The sequence below is a fragment of the Anopheles merus genome, chromosome 2R (assembly GCF_017562075.2).
Source record: "Anopheles merus strain MAF chromosome 2R, AmerM5.1, whole genome shotgun sequence".
In the NCBI taxonomy this organism is placed as follows: Eukaryota; Metazoa; Arthropoda; class Insecta; order Diptera; family Culicidae; genus Anopheles; species Anopheles merus.
In genome coordinates, this window is record NC_054082.1 from 15,874,143 (window position 1) to 15,889,851 (window position 15,709).

Here is a 15,709-nt window from a genome sequence, read left to right on the forward strand (position 1 = left end):
AAGAGATCCAGGGAGAAAAAGTCCTAAATTTATGAATTACATCTGAAACAACATGTAAAAAAACAAAATGGACGTGGTAACCGTGAAACCTCGATTTCTTCTACTTACCTTCATTTGTCAATACCTTAGACATGCATCGACCTTTGTTTTATATGGACTTTGGGGGTAATGAAGATTCAAAATTCTCTTAGATTTAAATCAAATTTCTATTGAGGAATATGTCGCCTGAATGTATGCAAGCTGTTTTATAGATCAGACACTCTTATTGCATATATTTAGGCGTTTATAAACGAAAATCATACTTCAGTTTCAAATCTTTCTGCTCTTTACAGCAACTATTAGTTGCTTTGCTTAGCAATAATTACAATGGCTATCTATTTTACCTTTTAATAGTTCTTGTGCCGTTGCCTACATTCGACCTGTTCTGTCAGAAGACCCTAAAGCTTTGCGATTAAATTACTTTAATGCAGCCGGTGTTCAGTGTTCGTCCAGCAATTGATGGAATAAAAGAGTAATGTTTTGCTTCACCGGTATGATTCTACCCCCTCTGCTGCTGAAATAAAACAATGAAGCGAACTATTTACAGCAACCATCAACCTACTAGTCCATTCGTTGCTGCAACATCAAAACAATTACCTTTACTTCATGAAAAAGCGTTAATGTGTTTGTTTCATTCCCTCTGCCACCGGCACCGGCAGCGTAAGTTATGGTGCAAGTTGTGGCTAATTTGTTGCCGCCAGGTAACTTTCACGAGCTTTTCCGTAACAAATTAACTTCCTCGCCGAGGCGCGGACCGGCAGGAGCCTGAGCTGCGGTTTATAATCGCCCCGCCAGCTCCGAACCGGGCGTTGTGACCGGGTTGTGGCACCTTGCGTACGCCTTTAACCGACAGCCTGTTTGGAGTGGTTGAGTTACCACTTTGGTTAAAGTTGAGCCCTTCCCGTCGTTCGTGCCAGCAACGACCACCAGCCGGTTTGTGGTGTGCATCGGTGCAATGTATGGTACAAAGTTTGACAAGAATTATTTGCCCTCCCCATTTGCGCCTGTTACAAAGGCTTGCGGTGGTTTTTCTGTACAAAAAAAAAGAAAGAGAAATGTTGAAGTGTGTTTGTGTGGTGTCGTTCCTTGTACTGCACATGTACCGGCCTTTAATATCCTTTTCCGAGATGGTACAGCAGCCTGTTGGTGTTACAAGTTGAAGTAAACAGAGGCTAAAAGTAGAAAAAAAAACAAAAACACCCGGCAGCATGTGTGTTACAACGGCCAGCGTTGCTTCAGTCGTACTACAGGCCGGAAAGAGAAGCCACTTAAGATTTAATAAATTGCATTTTGCTTGCCTACCAGCCTCTGCCACAGCGTGGTGGGACGGTTGCGCCAAAGTTAGCGCGGGAGGTTTTTGTTACATCAACGCCTCGCTGTTAGTAGCGCGTCCTGGAACGTACACGAGCGCACGTAAGAACATCGCCAGCGACAGGGTGAAGCTTTCACTCGTTCCGGTACAACCCTACACAGATCCCAGCGCGCGTCAGCTGTCCGACATGCATCGTCTGCTGCTCACGAGAACGACCGCACAAAGAAGCCCGTTGGACGGGGATCCGCAAGCGATCATGTTGGTTGGGTTTTGTGTGTTTGGGTTATCTCGAACAATACGCCACCGCTGGGCATCGTGCAAGATCGCAACATTGACGTGTTGGCCGGTTATTAGCCGGCTAATAAGTGTAACATAATAACCCTTTTGTCAGCACCGCTGCTGGGTGGACTGAAGGCAGGAGATGACAGGCAAGACTGACGCAATGAATGGCGAAACCAATGAGCGGTGTCGTGAGTTGTTAGGACAGTGGACAGTGATTGAAGCGATGGGTGTGAGCAGTGCGCCATATAGGTGATATTAATTATGAGACGAAAGTAGGATACGTCTGTCGTTGTGCTTTTGTATCGAACAGCACAATAAATACACTTAATTATTGTGGAATGAGGGAAGAGATAGCATGAAATTCGAGCGTACTCAGGCGGGCGATTTTGTTTAATTTCAATACCGACTGTTGGCGTGTTTGAAGCTTCATGGAAGTAATTAATTGAAGGTAATCTTGCTATTTATAAAGGCCCATTATGATTTGTGGGCCTTCATCGGCAAGCAAAACCTGTACAAGTCTGGATGGGATTGCTCAATTTGCTTCTGAGAGGATTGTAAACTTCATTGGAAATCTAATGTTGTGTTGTGAATGCGCTTGTAGGTTTCGATGAGGATTCCATTTATTCACAACAGTAAAAAAACAATTCTAGCTAGTATAATAAGCTTCCAGCACCAATGGTGAGTTCGGGATAATTATGCTCAAGCAACAAGACAACACAAATATGCTCCATGCTCTGTATAAAATCTTCTCAGAAACATCGCTCCCATTGTCCGCTCGAATGTAGCGAATACAGTACAGCGAATGCAGTTGCAGCCCCCACAGTCGTTGCGTCTGACATGGGCGCTTTCTGGTTCCTGCTAGATGCACTGTACGCAAATGCAAACGCCAAACCCGATGGCAATCGCCCACTTGGTGTTCCAGTGAAACAGTATCGAACAAAGAAGCTTCCCTTTTGTTTGGTAACGCACTTATGCTTAAACTCTTCGCCCATTCGCACGCTTCCCGAAAAGGGGCTGTAGGAAAGGGAAGGTATCTCATTTCCTTAAAGCTCAACCATCGCCGTGGATACGTGGGTGGATAATGGCGATACGTGGGTGGGTATTGCGATATCTTCGGTAGCAAGAAGCGGCTGCATATGATGCTGGCTTAACAATAGGGTGGAATGAATAGCGAGAATCAGAACCACTCCTCCTAGCGCTGCTTCTCGTGCATCGGTGCTGGATTGGCTCTAATGGGTAGTGTAACCGTGGTGGGAGTATGGTGGGTTCGGTAGAAAAATATTTTCCTGATAGCAGGTCACTGTTGTTTGTCAGCAGAGGTAACACTGCTGTTTCAAAATACGAAGTACGCCAGTGTTTGTGAATGAGCATCTGAAAGTAGCAGAGAAAGGGAGAAATGTGTTCCACTTATTAATTTCATAGCCTTAAGGATCTGCATAAGAAATTGTTTTATCTTATTCTGGAAGAGTAATTTTAATTTACAAAGCATTTTTAGACATGCACTTTCCGCCAGCGCTTCAACCTACGCAACCGGATCACTCAAAGTGCGTTCCAAACAAAAGTTTCATCCACATCCCGGGCTAACTGTCACGAACGACAGTTGATGACTGAACGGATCCCTTGATGAGGGACTGCAAGAAGTTGTTAAAGTTCATCCACCGTCCGTGAAATTGCCCACGGGACAGAGCTAATACCACCTTCACTTGAAACTAACTTCCCTTCCGCCTCTCGGTGGCTCGCTTCGTGGCAAGAAAGTGCAACCACGTAACGTTTCACTTCACGCGGGCTGACCTTTGGGCATACACTGTAGAAAACTTTTCCAATAAACGCATTGTACAGCTGCCGTACTCGGGTCGCCCTCGGTGGGGGGGGGGGAGGCAGGGTTTGCAGAAAAAAAAGAACAAACACAAACAGAACCTCGCCCGAGGGACAAATAAATGCGTCACGATTCATCTTGAAAAGTGGAAGAAAAATATGGGACGGCAAATGTTTTGTAACCTCCCCCGCAGGAAATCGCTTCCGTGTCAAGTGCGTGTAGGAGGTGGAATAAAGGATTGTACTGAATCTTTAGCCTGTAAGACCCGTATCTATTGGTAGCAAAGGCAAACATCTTCATGTTTGCGTGTCGGTGGTAGAGTGTGATATTGGAGAGGGGGTATGATACCGGGCTATGATTGCAACACCGATGACAGATGTAGGCTAAGACTGGTAACTTTACACCTGTGCTATGCAAACACATTTCATAAAGTGTAAATTGCTTTTAGGGGACACAGATATTGCATTTCTGAGCAGTTTGATTGCATTTTTTCCTTGCCCACTGTATTTATTATGTCGCCTAAAGGTATGCAATCTTACCAAAAGGATTAGCTTGCTAAACAGTAGTTTTCTCGCATATGTTGAATCAATAAATTAATACATAGTTGAAGTATGTAATTTGAAATTATAACAAACTTTATGGTTACCGAAAATCATCCATATGTGTGTCTTAAAAAAAACTAATAACAAAAAATTAAAGCCATTGGGAAACTGGAAAAAGCAGGTATAGTGTATATTGAAGCATTAAATTGCCTACTTTTAGGCGGAAAGTAGAGTTCGTAGAGTTAAACATGTGCAGCTAGGTGGAATAAAATCTTTCCAAAAGCTCATCAACGTTATTGTTCACCCATACCCATACTACAAAGCGCAATAGTTTCTCTTTGTTATTTACGAGTTCTTCGAGTAAATTACCATGCATTCCAATTTTATGTGATTTCATTTGGATAGATCCATCTGCAGGCAGATTGACTCATGTAAAGGTAACATTAAATACAACCCTTCCACAAGTCATGCCAGCCCGTCCAGCTGCAGTTCATTACCTTGAAGGCAATTTCAAATCACATCTGCAAAGCACGCCATCAAACAAGGCGAAACATGCCTGTATGGCATCTTGCAAATCGACCCTTGCACGACATCACGCGTCATGTTTCGATGTATAATGGTTGAGGTTGTCGGGGCTGATTCATTTCTTGGAATGTTTCATCCCCATTTCCAACGGCAAATACAACCTGTTGCAAATCTACGTTCACCCTTATCCGTGTGCTTATGCAAAAAGCTCGTCTGCCCGTCGATTGCCGAATAAAAGCCCATGAAGGTGGGAAACCGTTTACGAGGCGTTTGTGGTTGCCTACAACCTCCGTCTATGATGATTTACCTGTGCCAGATTCTGCAACATTGAACCCAGCAGTACGTTTAGCCGTACGGTGATAGGAAAAAAAAATAACTGAAACAACGCACAACAGAGGAAGTAACTTTACTACATCGTGCGTTGGTGTTTGCTTTCGGCTGAGGCATAACTCACGTCGCGCCTCGGTCCGCGATTAAGCAAACTGGGTGGTGCGGGTAAAAGGTACAGGCTGTTAAGAGTATTTACTCTTCATCTGGCCTTATCTTCCGCCGAAAAGGAAAGCATAAGATCTGGTGATGCTTCCAGGGAACCGGCACACACGCACACACAGCTCCATGCGCTTAGTGAAGACGCCCGGTGGTACAATTTCGGGCACCGGAGTAATCTTCTTCCGAATGTCCTCAAGGGAAAATAAGAAGAAAAAAAACAAACGAGCAAAAAAAAGTAAGCGATGGGGGAATTTCCTATATATTTTTACCCCCTCCGACCGAATCGGATCTTCTGTCTCGAGCGTGTGCCACCGCCACCAATTGGAAAGCTTACCATAGGGTGGAAGAAAAGCGACCAACGGGGGCCCACGCGCCCGCGATTGTATCGCAGCAACCTGTTGAGCCGGCTTAGTGCTTGGTGGAAAACAAACGTGCCACACCATTGTCTCCATGGGGAAAAGCAAATGTAGGTGCGTGTGTGCGTGTGTGTGTGTGCTTATACGTGTTACGCATCCCCAGCATCTGGCGTACGGTAGATACGACCAAACAGCGGGTTAAACGTAGCAAAACGGATGACAAATTGCCCTGGCCCCCGGGCACCGACCGTACGTGTGGTCGACGATGCTGGCGTATGTGGTAAAGGTGTGTTTCAGGTGTGTTGTGGCGTGTTTTTTTTTATTCGGTGGAAAGCAACCCCATTGCCAGGCGTGTCAAACGAGCACCATCGCAACAAGGAACAGCAGCTGAAAAGCAGACTGTCATAATTGATAGCTTGTGCGTGTGATTCGAAGCGACAGGGCCGGTAACGAAACAGCATTCTGACATTTGAAGCCAATTTGGTAACAAATCACAAGAACGCACAAATGCACAGCGGAAGAAACACTTCCCCAGTTTTACACATATCGCACGCGGTTACAACAATCCTGAAATGAAGTGTGCTCCTGGCAAGTAGCTTATGATGCTGTTCAAGGTGCGAGAGCATTTAGGGAGGCCTCCGTGAAGCAGTACACAGGCCCTCACAGGTCCAGGACGCACATTATCGATTATTTGCTACGGCGAACAGGGGGGGGGGGGGGGCGTCTTGCGTGCTCGGAAATCTCGTACAAAATCAAGTCGATTTAATTTTCCAAAACATGTACGGCGTGAAGCGTCCCCCGACCGTTTGGCAGACGCCTTCCCGTTTAGCAAAGGCTGCAGCCGACTTGGTGTCTATTTTTAGCAAACCTTATCGACATCGGCACGGCCCGCTCGCAGTTGCTCTACGCAGCGGGCACACCAGACCAGGTCGGTGTTGGGTCGGTTGATTCAACAAACGAATCTAATACACCGGGGTGCACCCATCCACCCGCCGAGGGGCCCGGGAACCTCATCAACCGGCCATTGCTATTGCTCGCACTGCCCGAGGGGGCTCGTTCGCAATATTAAATCTCACACGCAATGCCATCCCGGCGTGCCAGTATGCCGAAACGGGACGAATCTGTGCTACCTCTCTCGCTCGCTTCCTGTTTGATTTCGGGCTTTAAGGATACGCGTGTCCTATGAATCCGGATTCATCGATTGCGTGCGAATCGACCAACGGTGTGCATCTTCCCTAGCGCTCTCACGCTGCATCGCTCTGTCTCTCTCATTCGCCCCGGTTTTAAATCCATCCATTTTGTAGCGTACCGTTTTCATGGTTACGCCAAAAAGCTTTCCCCTCACCGGAAGCTTTCGCCTGGATGCAACAGGCTGGGGGGGGGGGGTTTCCCCTTCGTTCCCCTTGTTGAATCCCCCCAGCCGAAGCTCGACGGACCCCGTTCGGCGTCTTATCAGCCATCGGGTGCGGGCTCGGTTTCGCCTGCTTCGGGCAGGCTCGCCGATGGACCGAAGGCTCACCGAAGCACGCTGCATTCAGCGTGCCAGTCGTGCGTGTACCGTCGTGCCGGAAGCGCGCGTGTTAGCCGTGTTTGTGTTGCGTGCGCCGTGTACAGACCAAAGCTGCAGGTGGGCAAGCAGCAGCAGCACCGTTACAGATCTGCAACCGTTACGGCGTCCTTCCGGAAAGGGGGCGCGCGCTGTTGCATCCTAGTTCCGCGTGTTGCAACCGGTGGTCGTGGCTGCTAGTACGGCGCGCGCCATCGATCGGCGACTCTTTCCCGCGGCACAGGGTCAGGTCGGTAGGGGTCCAAAAATAGTTTGTTAGCGAAACGTAAATGCTCCCGGACCAACGGTTGCCCCGGCGACCTGTGGTGCTGGACCGAATGCCTGAAGGCCGTGCTCGCTGTGGAGCAGTGTGGCCAAACGACATTTTCGTACGCCCGTTGTTCGGGAGAAAAGCGGGCAATTTTTCTATCGAGCTGCAGGGGTCCACTTTTTTTTAGTCGAAACGCTTACTCCGAGAGCTCCGGCATCGCAGGGGCAGTGCGCATTCAGTTGCTCGCTGTCGCGTCGAAGATGATGGGCAAGTGCATTCAAAGTGGGCCAAGATTGAAGTTTGATAACGTGCCAGCGGTGATTGGTGTTTGTGTGTGTGCTTGTGGTGCTGTGTGTTAGGCGGAGGAGTTTTCCTATGCAATGTTCGCTGTGGCATCGGTGCATCGGTGCGGTTCGTCGTCTAAAATAAGCATCTTTGTGTTCTATTAGTAAAATGTGTGTGTGTGTGTGTGTGCTTGATGCAAGTGTGCGATTGTGTCTCAATGTGATAAAGGAAGCTTGAGCGTGTTTATGAAAAGTGTTTGGGGGAGTGTTCGAATCTTCTACCTTGACGTGAGCCTCGAATTTCGCACACGGTGGAACTCTGAGTGTCTGTGATAAAACCTTTTTTATTTCTACATTCATGTGTAAATGTGTGTGTGTGTGTTTGTGTGTGAGCGACCATTTCTACATCCGCTTATAAAAAGCTTGTGCGCCACTGTGTCCCTTTTTTGTAGCAAATATACACGTACTAACGCTCGTCTTTGAGGTGGGAGAACAAGTGGTGTTAAGGGAACGTCTTCTATTCTCCTGTTGAATGTCTAGATTATCGAGTAATTGAACGCGTGTGCTGCGCTACCTTTGCTACGAGTAAATAGAGCGGGAGGAAAACCTTCCTGCCCCTACGCCCCATAAATCAACTCGTCGTACGTGACACGAACTATAAATAAAGTGTGTGTGTGTGTCTGTGTGTGTGCCCAAAAACGTAACGCCAATCAAGGAACGGGTTTTCTTATGAGCTTCTCCCTCCAACAACGCCAACAGAAATTGAATGTTGCTACTACTGCTGCTGCTGCCGCCGCCCGTTTGATGACGGTTGAACCACAAGCTCGTGTCGAGAAAGAAGTTACAAAAAAAAAAACTCTAAAAGAAAGCAAAAGGGTCCCTTTTTCGATTGACAAATTGCAAAACCTAGATCGTGTATCCGTTCAAGGGATAAAAAAGAGAGAGAAAGGAAAGTGAGCTCACGGGACTTACGGGAACCGTTTGATAATTTGCATTTTTTGGACATTGGAGGTGGAAGAATTTTTCGGCAAAACTCTACTCCACGGGGCTTTGGCTTTCACTGGTCCGAGTTTGTGTGTGCGTGTGTGAGAGAGAGAGAGTTTTTTCTTCATCCGGTGATTGCCAGTGAAGCGTGCACGATCGGATCGAAGGCGGATTATTCGAACATTATGGATGCAAACCGGGCCGGGTGGAAAATATTATCAGTGCCGTGATTTATCCCGGGTCGTGCGTGCCGGTCCCGTGCGGGAAATTCTTCGATCTAGAAAGGGGGAACAAGTTTTGGCACAACCCCAATCCCGCCCTCTTGCGGGTCTTGCGGGTGCCATAATTGGAAAGGGCCCGGCTGGCTCCATGTGGAAAGGCGTTCCTGATGGAAAGTGGCAAACGTGGAAGTGATCGATAGACGAAAGAAAAGTGTAAAATCGAAAAAGCCTAGAATCTGGTCAAACCCCGTCAGTGAGTGGATAGGATCGTAAGCACCACACGCCAAACACTTCAGAAAGAGTCCAGGTGCAAAGGAGCAATCACGAACGCTACCCTGTTTCACCCCCCTCTCTAGTAAATCCAGCGTGAAAGGTGAGAAGAAGCGAACCGTGTCTTAGAAAGGAAAAAAGCGAAGAGTGAAAGGATTCGCAAATTTAACCTTTTTGCACCTGCAAAGCGGCGTTCATTTTTAGCACACATTCGCACGTGGACACGTGAGCAAACGTATCTTCGCAAACGGCGGGCCCGCTCCTCGGGGCTGGAAGGAAGTTGGCCCCGGCGCAGATGGATTACCGGGCTGCCGGTGTACCGACGCACCGACCCGGACATGGATTGTTGCTAGCGGGTAGGTAGCAGTGGGGTTGCATTAACCCCCTGAAGAGATTCCCAAATTATTTATACATCTGTTGAGCATTTCGGGACGGAGTTGTGCGGGTGCAATAGGAGCAAATGGTACCGCCGAATCCGGTTTGATTGATGGACAATCAGTCAGTGCGGGATTTTCGGTGCTCAAAACTCGCCCGCCAAATAATTTCGGAGTAAGAATATCAATCCCCTCCTCCTGCAGTCGGGTGAGATGCGTCTTGCACGCAGTTTTTCAGTCGCATTCCTCCAAAATTAGCTTTTAAACTAATGAAATGTTTCTGCCCATTGCTCGCCGCGATGGAGTGTGGTGAGTTTTGAAGCTTACGCCGGTTTTGTTCTGAGTGCTGTGCGGGTGAGGCTTTTATGCTTTCCCGTCTAACCGGAAATATGATCCTTCGTATCTAGCAGCCAATCAAAAAGGTGAATTGATGGTGGATAGAAGAGAAAAGCAGCATCGTGCGTTCGCGATAAAACATCGCAGCCAATGTAGCACAAAGAGGAAGTAAAACACAATAAAAAGACGCACGATTTCGGGCTATCGAGCTATCTGCGGATCTTTAGCGTCGTTATGGAAACGGTACACTTTTAGGGAAGTAGGCAAAATAGCACCACAGTTTCGGCGATTTTTAACCGTGTGGCGGTGAAGCATAAACAAGACAAATAGAACAAGACGGACGGATACGGATACAGACGCGAACGGTTTTCCGACTCCGAGAAGTCGTTGTCGGGTGAGAACAAAAAAAGGGTTCGGTTGAGTTGATTTGACTGATTTTTCGCGATTTTGTGAAGCAAACCTGCTTAACAGAAGGATGGCGCTGTGATTAGCAAGAATTGTTTTGCTGCTTTTTATGGCTCAATGAATGCTGAAGGTAATACAATTACGGTTAACAATTCTAGGGGCAGATATCGGGACGGAACCACGAATAGCACAACGGTTGCCGGGCAATTGCGCTGTTACGGGTTTGACACATTTCGAGAGGGGATTTTTTGTTTCAGCATTTCGAGTGTTCTTACGCAGTAAGGTGTATTTGGAATGAAGTTTTATCATTCCAGTTACATGTTTTTCGTCTTTTGTTGCTTGAGTAAGGGAAATTTAAGAGGAAAGGTTCAGTATAACTGTTGAAATTGTAAAAGAATGGTTGGATTCGTAGGATTCTTGAAAATAAATTAAAATGTTTACAGGAAACTCTATTTTTAACTACGTTTTATAAACCTCAAACAAGCTTAAAGCTAATATGTGTTTGTTTTGAAGAATACGAATAAAATAGGATTAAATAAGTACTTGTGTCGAGCCAATAGCATACATTTTGGCGTATTTGTTCATATTGCATAATTTTAGGGCAAAAAGCCACATTACGGGTAAGCAATTTGTTTTATTATCATTTCCTAACGTCGTGTTCACTGTCTAGCCTGTTTATGGTGGAAAATTCTCGCCATAAGCATCACCTTCCGTTAATTGCATCACGTCCCGTATTCACCACGCCGTTTGCTCCCGATGGACTCGCATATACCTTTAATCACTTTTCAAAGAACGATCGTATCATGGGCAAAACGGGAAGTAAAAAAAAATTGCACCGCCTCCATGCCCAAGCTTCATCCCCATCCGAAGGGAAAAACGGGGTGAAAGGATATTAAATTTTCACCGAACCGGAAACTAGTCGGCTATGACTGCGTTAGACGGATTCCTGTTTGCGCTTTGTGACCATCCACCCGGGCTAAATCCTTCGCTCCGTGCAGCCATACTGTGTTGACCTCTTCAACCATAGACACGAAGAAATATCAAACGAACACGGGGACGGGTAAAGCGCAAGTTTTTTTTCACTGCTGGGATCGTAAAACGAGTGGTAGTTCTTTCCACTTCTCCGTCGATCTTCGCTCCCTCGCACGCTCCCCACTCCCTGCCTATAGCTATTCATCTCAATTCACGCGACACCGCCCGGATGGAAAGCGCCCTCGCTTTGACATATGGCGTTCGGTGTATGAAACGCCGGCTCAGTCACAATGCTATTATTGATTGTAAAGTCGCTTTATTATTTAGCACACTTTTCGTGCGGTGCGAAGCAGCTTCCCATCGCTGCAGTGTGGGGGAAGGGCATCGCTCGCCTGCTTGAAGGGTTCGCAGTGTGATTATTAAAGTTGATCGAAAAGTTTTCCCGGAAAGGCAGCAGTAAGAAAGGCGGCAAGATTGTGCCGGTTAATCCCCATCCCGGTAGATGGTTGGAATTTTAAGGCTGCTGCTGCTGCTGCTGCTGGTGGTTTTCCTCGGCAGGTAGAGCAGGATGAAGCCCAGCCAGCCATACGGTCGAAGAAGCCGACCGTGTGCAAACAGAATCTAATGGCCACAGCGAATGGCTCTTCAGTTTGCACAGTGTGGTCGTGTGTTGATACACATGTGTGTTTTGTGCTTTGTTTCTAACCCTTCCTTAAGTATTCATCGAATGCATTCAGCGTGAATGCCATGCTCGTGCAGAATGCGCGGAGGGATGCGGGAGCATCGACGCGATGGCAGTCAGTCTCAGGCAATTGCCTCAAGCACCGGAAACGGAAAAGAACTTCAGACGTCGCTGGCTCGACGCTGCGACCGATGGACGGGACGCTGGCACGCTGGGATGATTATTGCTACCCATCATTCCGGCTGTACTTTGTATGACGAGCAGTAGCACGAGCCAAGCACGGTGCGCGCTGTGGTGTTTATGTGGCATTGAACGAGATTATGGGCGAGGTAAAAAAATGGCTGACAAAAAATGGTCGTCCGCTGAGCTTTAGCGCATCGAGTGCGTGAACGTAATTAAATTTCTTCTCAAAATCAAACAGCGCTTTCGGACGCGTAGCAGCAATCGAAACAGAAGACACGACGATGGTTTAGTTTTATGTTACAGAAGAAATATCCCAGCACAAAAAAAGTGTTGCTGTAGGGCACGAGTAGGATGGCATCGAAGCCCCAACCGCGTCTGTTAGCTTTGATGAAAAGTGCAGTGCAAAGAGCGAACCATCGCACAGTAAATATCAGGTTTCTGATTGGATAGTATACGGTGCACTGTTTTTTTTTTGGGTTGCACTCGCCCGTGTCTCGATATGCAATTTCATCAGAACAGAGGTGGAGAGTGAAAGAGAACAAAGCAGCTGCCGGTGTGCCGTCGGGTTGCACGGCAATGTAATGTAAAAATTGCTTCAGATTTGTGATCATTTATCTTGTCTGTGGGGCTATAACAGCGTCCATTCCGATGCGAGTTAGCAATGATTGGTTTTTGTTTCATACCATAGTATTCCGAACATGTTCAGGGAGAGAACAAAAAATAGCATTTGCTCGAACATGGAGTCCGAATATTTTTACAAGCGTTTTTTTCTGTAAATGCATTGCTGCACTGTGTAGGTTTTTAGTTGTTCCACCTAACCACGATGATTGTCGATGAAAAGTTGTGAGTTTATATTTTGTTTTGGGTTTTGTTCCATGGTCTCCCGACATGGCGGTGGATGTATGCGAATTTGTATCCGCTTAGACAAAACTATCGGAGCAAGCAAGCAATGGAGTGTTTTCACTACGTGGAAAATCGCCTGAACTTTTAGTTCGAAAATAGGAAATCTTTATTCATTTTTATTGTGCTTTTAATTTCTGGGAATTGCTTTTTGCGATGTTCTATGAAGCATTGTCTATCTCATACGAAAATTGAAATTGCATCGTTAACGGCCATTATAAATAAAAGTGAAGATGCGCGTGACGTATTTTGTTGATTCATATGAATAGAGTGCTACACCTAGTGCATACTTTTAGGCGTTTATTTAAGTGTTAGTAAGTGGTTAGACTGACGAGACCACAACGATTGAAATTACGTCAGTTGGAATTGCAAATAAAAACAAATCATAATAAGTGATATTTTGAGTAGTTCTGTAACTTCTTTAATTAAAAAAAAAATCGTGACAACTCAAAACCTTTCTACCCGCAATCTGTAAAAATCGATTCTAAATAAGAAAAACTATCAAGCAGTGCCGTATCATGTTGCCACATTTCATCATGCATCCAGGCAGACCCATCTATTAAGTACGTGTCGCGCACCCATCAGCAAGTAATATTTCATTATCATAACACGCGTGCAAGAAAATCGATCGATAGCGATAACGAGCTGTGCACCCTGGAACGGTGTCGAACGTACGCGGCTCGAACCTGATTCATTAAAAGCAATGACCAGCCCATCGGGTTTGCTTCACCTCAGTGCGCTGACAATTACATTTACTGCTGGTTCGATCGTTTCGTAACGATTCACGCACACGGGTCACTAACGGTCGGAATCGGAATGGCGTATCCCTCGGCTTATACTGCGCCCTACATTGCGGCAGATTGACGCAATATCTATCGATGACGATGGTAGTGAGGCTAATAACTTATCCCTCGAATTGAATGCGTTTCCATCGCCACAGATTGGTGCGGTTCCTATCGATACCGAAACGCGCAGTGTGAATAGTGCACATTGCGCACCATTGCAAAACGCACCCGGTTTCTCCACACGAACGTGTGTCTTTGTGTGTGACTTATGGAAACGTACAAAAAATTGCGCACAAAAAAACATTTCCTTTGAACTTTTCGTTTCCAATTTCCAGTGAGCTGCAATTAACATGGAGTTGCTTTTCTGGCTTGACTTCAATTACTGCAACATGGTTTCGGTTGAAACTGTGGGATTTGTGCTGCGCTTGTGCAGTACCGGACGTTGCGATCTGTATCAAGATTCAAAGGGGTGTGCAAAAACAGTCTCTGATAGGAAGAAACAAATGCAAAAAAAACGATGTTTAAACTGTGTTGGGAAAACGGTACAATAGAATATGGAAAAGGGAAAATAAGAGCAAACCATTTAAACTTAGCCCAAATGGAAAAACAATCATCCACAAACAAAAGCTTACCATCCGGTTGATTAATAATGGCAGCAATCGTTCAATTGATCCTCTAAATGTGCCGATTATCGCCGGCATTTTGAATCGCCACTTTTTATTTGTTCGTATTTGCCCATTAATATTTGCCGTTAAAACTACGCTCCCGATTAAAGTACAAATCAATCATCCCTCACCTGCCTGCCTAATCGTCCATTGTTTTGCATGGTAAATGATTAAGCTTAATGCCGCTTATTGCTTCGCGGCAAATGGGAAAATGCACCATTTATAAAACCATAATCCTGTCCAATGAAGCATTCGCAATCCCCTGTGGTATCCATCGGGACCAATCGCGCTGGCAATCGATTCCGTGCAAACGTTTTAAAGTGATGGAGTCTGGCTGTTGTCAAAGTATTCCCAATGGTAATGAGGAACGAGCTGGGACAAAACTGAAATGACAGGTTTTGGTGCCGAATGCCGGAACCGGAGTGTGGTGGAAGGCACTGTAAAGCGAAAACTTTCAGCTGCTTCGAAGCTGAAACTCACGAGGGAAAGAAAAACTTTGGAGGAAATATGTTGCAGAAAATGTTATTTAGCTATTGTTTTGATAAATATTCGCAACCAAAACCAAAAAACCATAAAGCTTGTACTTCAACACACATTGACAAATAAACAATTGATTCAATCTGATAGAAAAAAAAACCCCTGAAAGGTATGCAATACCACATCAAAATTAACTTTTTAGACAAACAACCGGATAAATTGGGTTTCAACCACAGCAAAACATGATTGACAAGATTGTAATAAAAAAATCTCTCCTTCCCTTTGCTTCCCAACAAATACAAAAAAGAGAACGAAGTAATCAGCGAATAAAGATCACATGCTGCCAGGATGTTGTTCTGTATTTAATTACTTAATTTTTGGTTCGCTGCGTGTTTTTTACCGTCCCTTTCAGGGCAATTCAATCGAGTCAAAACATGGATGAAGCAACCGCCGAGAGTTTGCTCTACTATTCAGTTCATTGAAAAACACTCAGTGCATCGATTTCACCATCAAAGCACTAAACTCAATGTGGGGGATTAAATTTCTCGTCCTCGTACCGTCACCGTACCGTTCGCCTTCGGCATCGTTCCCGGGTGACGTTTAATCAGATGGATTTGTTTGCTTGTCACGATGTTGTTGTCGCAGTGGACGACGGGATGTGCCTCCTTGTTGTGTGTGGTGGTGGTGTTTTGTTTTCAGTCACTTTGCAATTCCTTTCCACCCAACAGTGAGCTTCAAAATTCCTTTTCATGCAGCGGTACGTTTGATTTGGTTGACGAAAATGTTTTATTCGGTTCGGTACAATAAATACCGCCAGCAGGCAGCAGCAAATGGTTGGCAGTTTTTTCCTAGAAGGCACCGTAAGTGGTTTACATTTTTGTGAATAATGGACAATATATGTAAGCACACACAAACAGTCCAACACAGAGAACTCAGTACTCTCCTAATGTGGGGAAAATTGCAAGCTTATTATAGCGCACGCACGCGGGCAAA

At 45.8% G+C, this 15,709-nt stretch overlaps 1 protein-coding gene across 6 annotated transcripts in view; it reads left to right on the forward strand.

Moving 5' to 3' along the window:
• The first annotated feature begins 6,920 nt into the window (after positions 1 to 6,920).
• Positions 6,921 to 15,709, forward strand: part of LOC121603398 (voltage-dependent calcium channel type A subunit alpha-1-like) — an 83,891-nt gene continuing 75,102 nt past the window's right edge. For all 6 annotated transcript variants that reach the window (XM_041932047.1, XM_041932040.1, XM_041932039.1 and 3 more), the window contains exon 1: positions 6,921 to 9,293. The gene's annotated coding sequence lies outside the window, so the exon portion shown is untranslated. The remainder of the gene's footprint in view (positions 9,294 to 15,709) is intronic.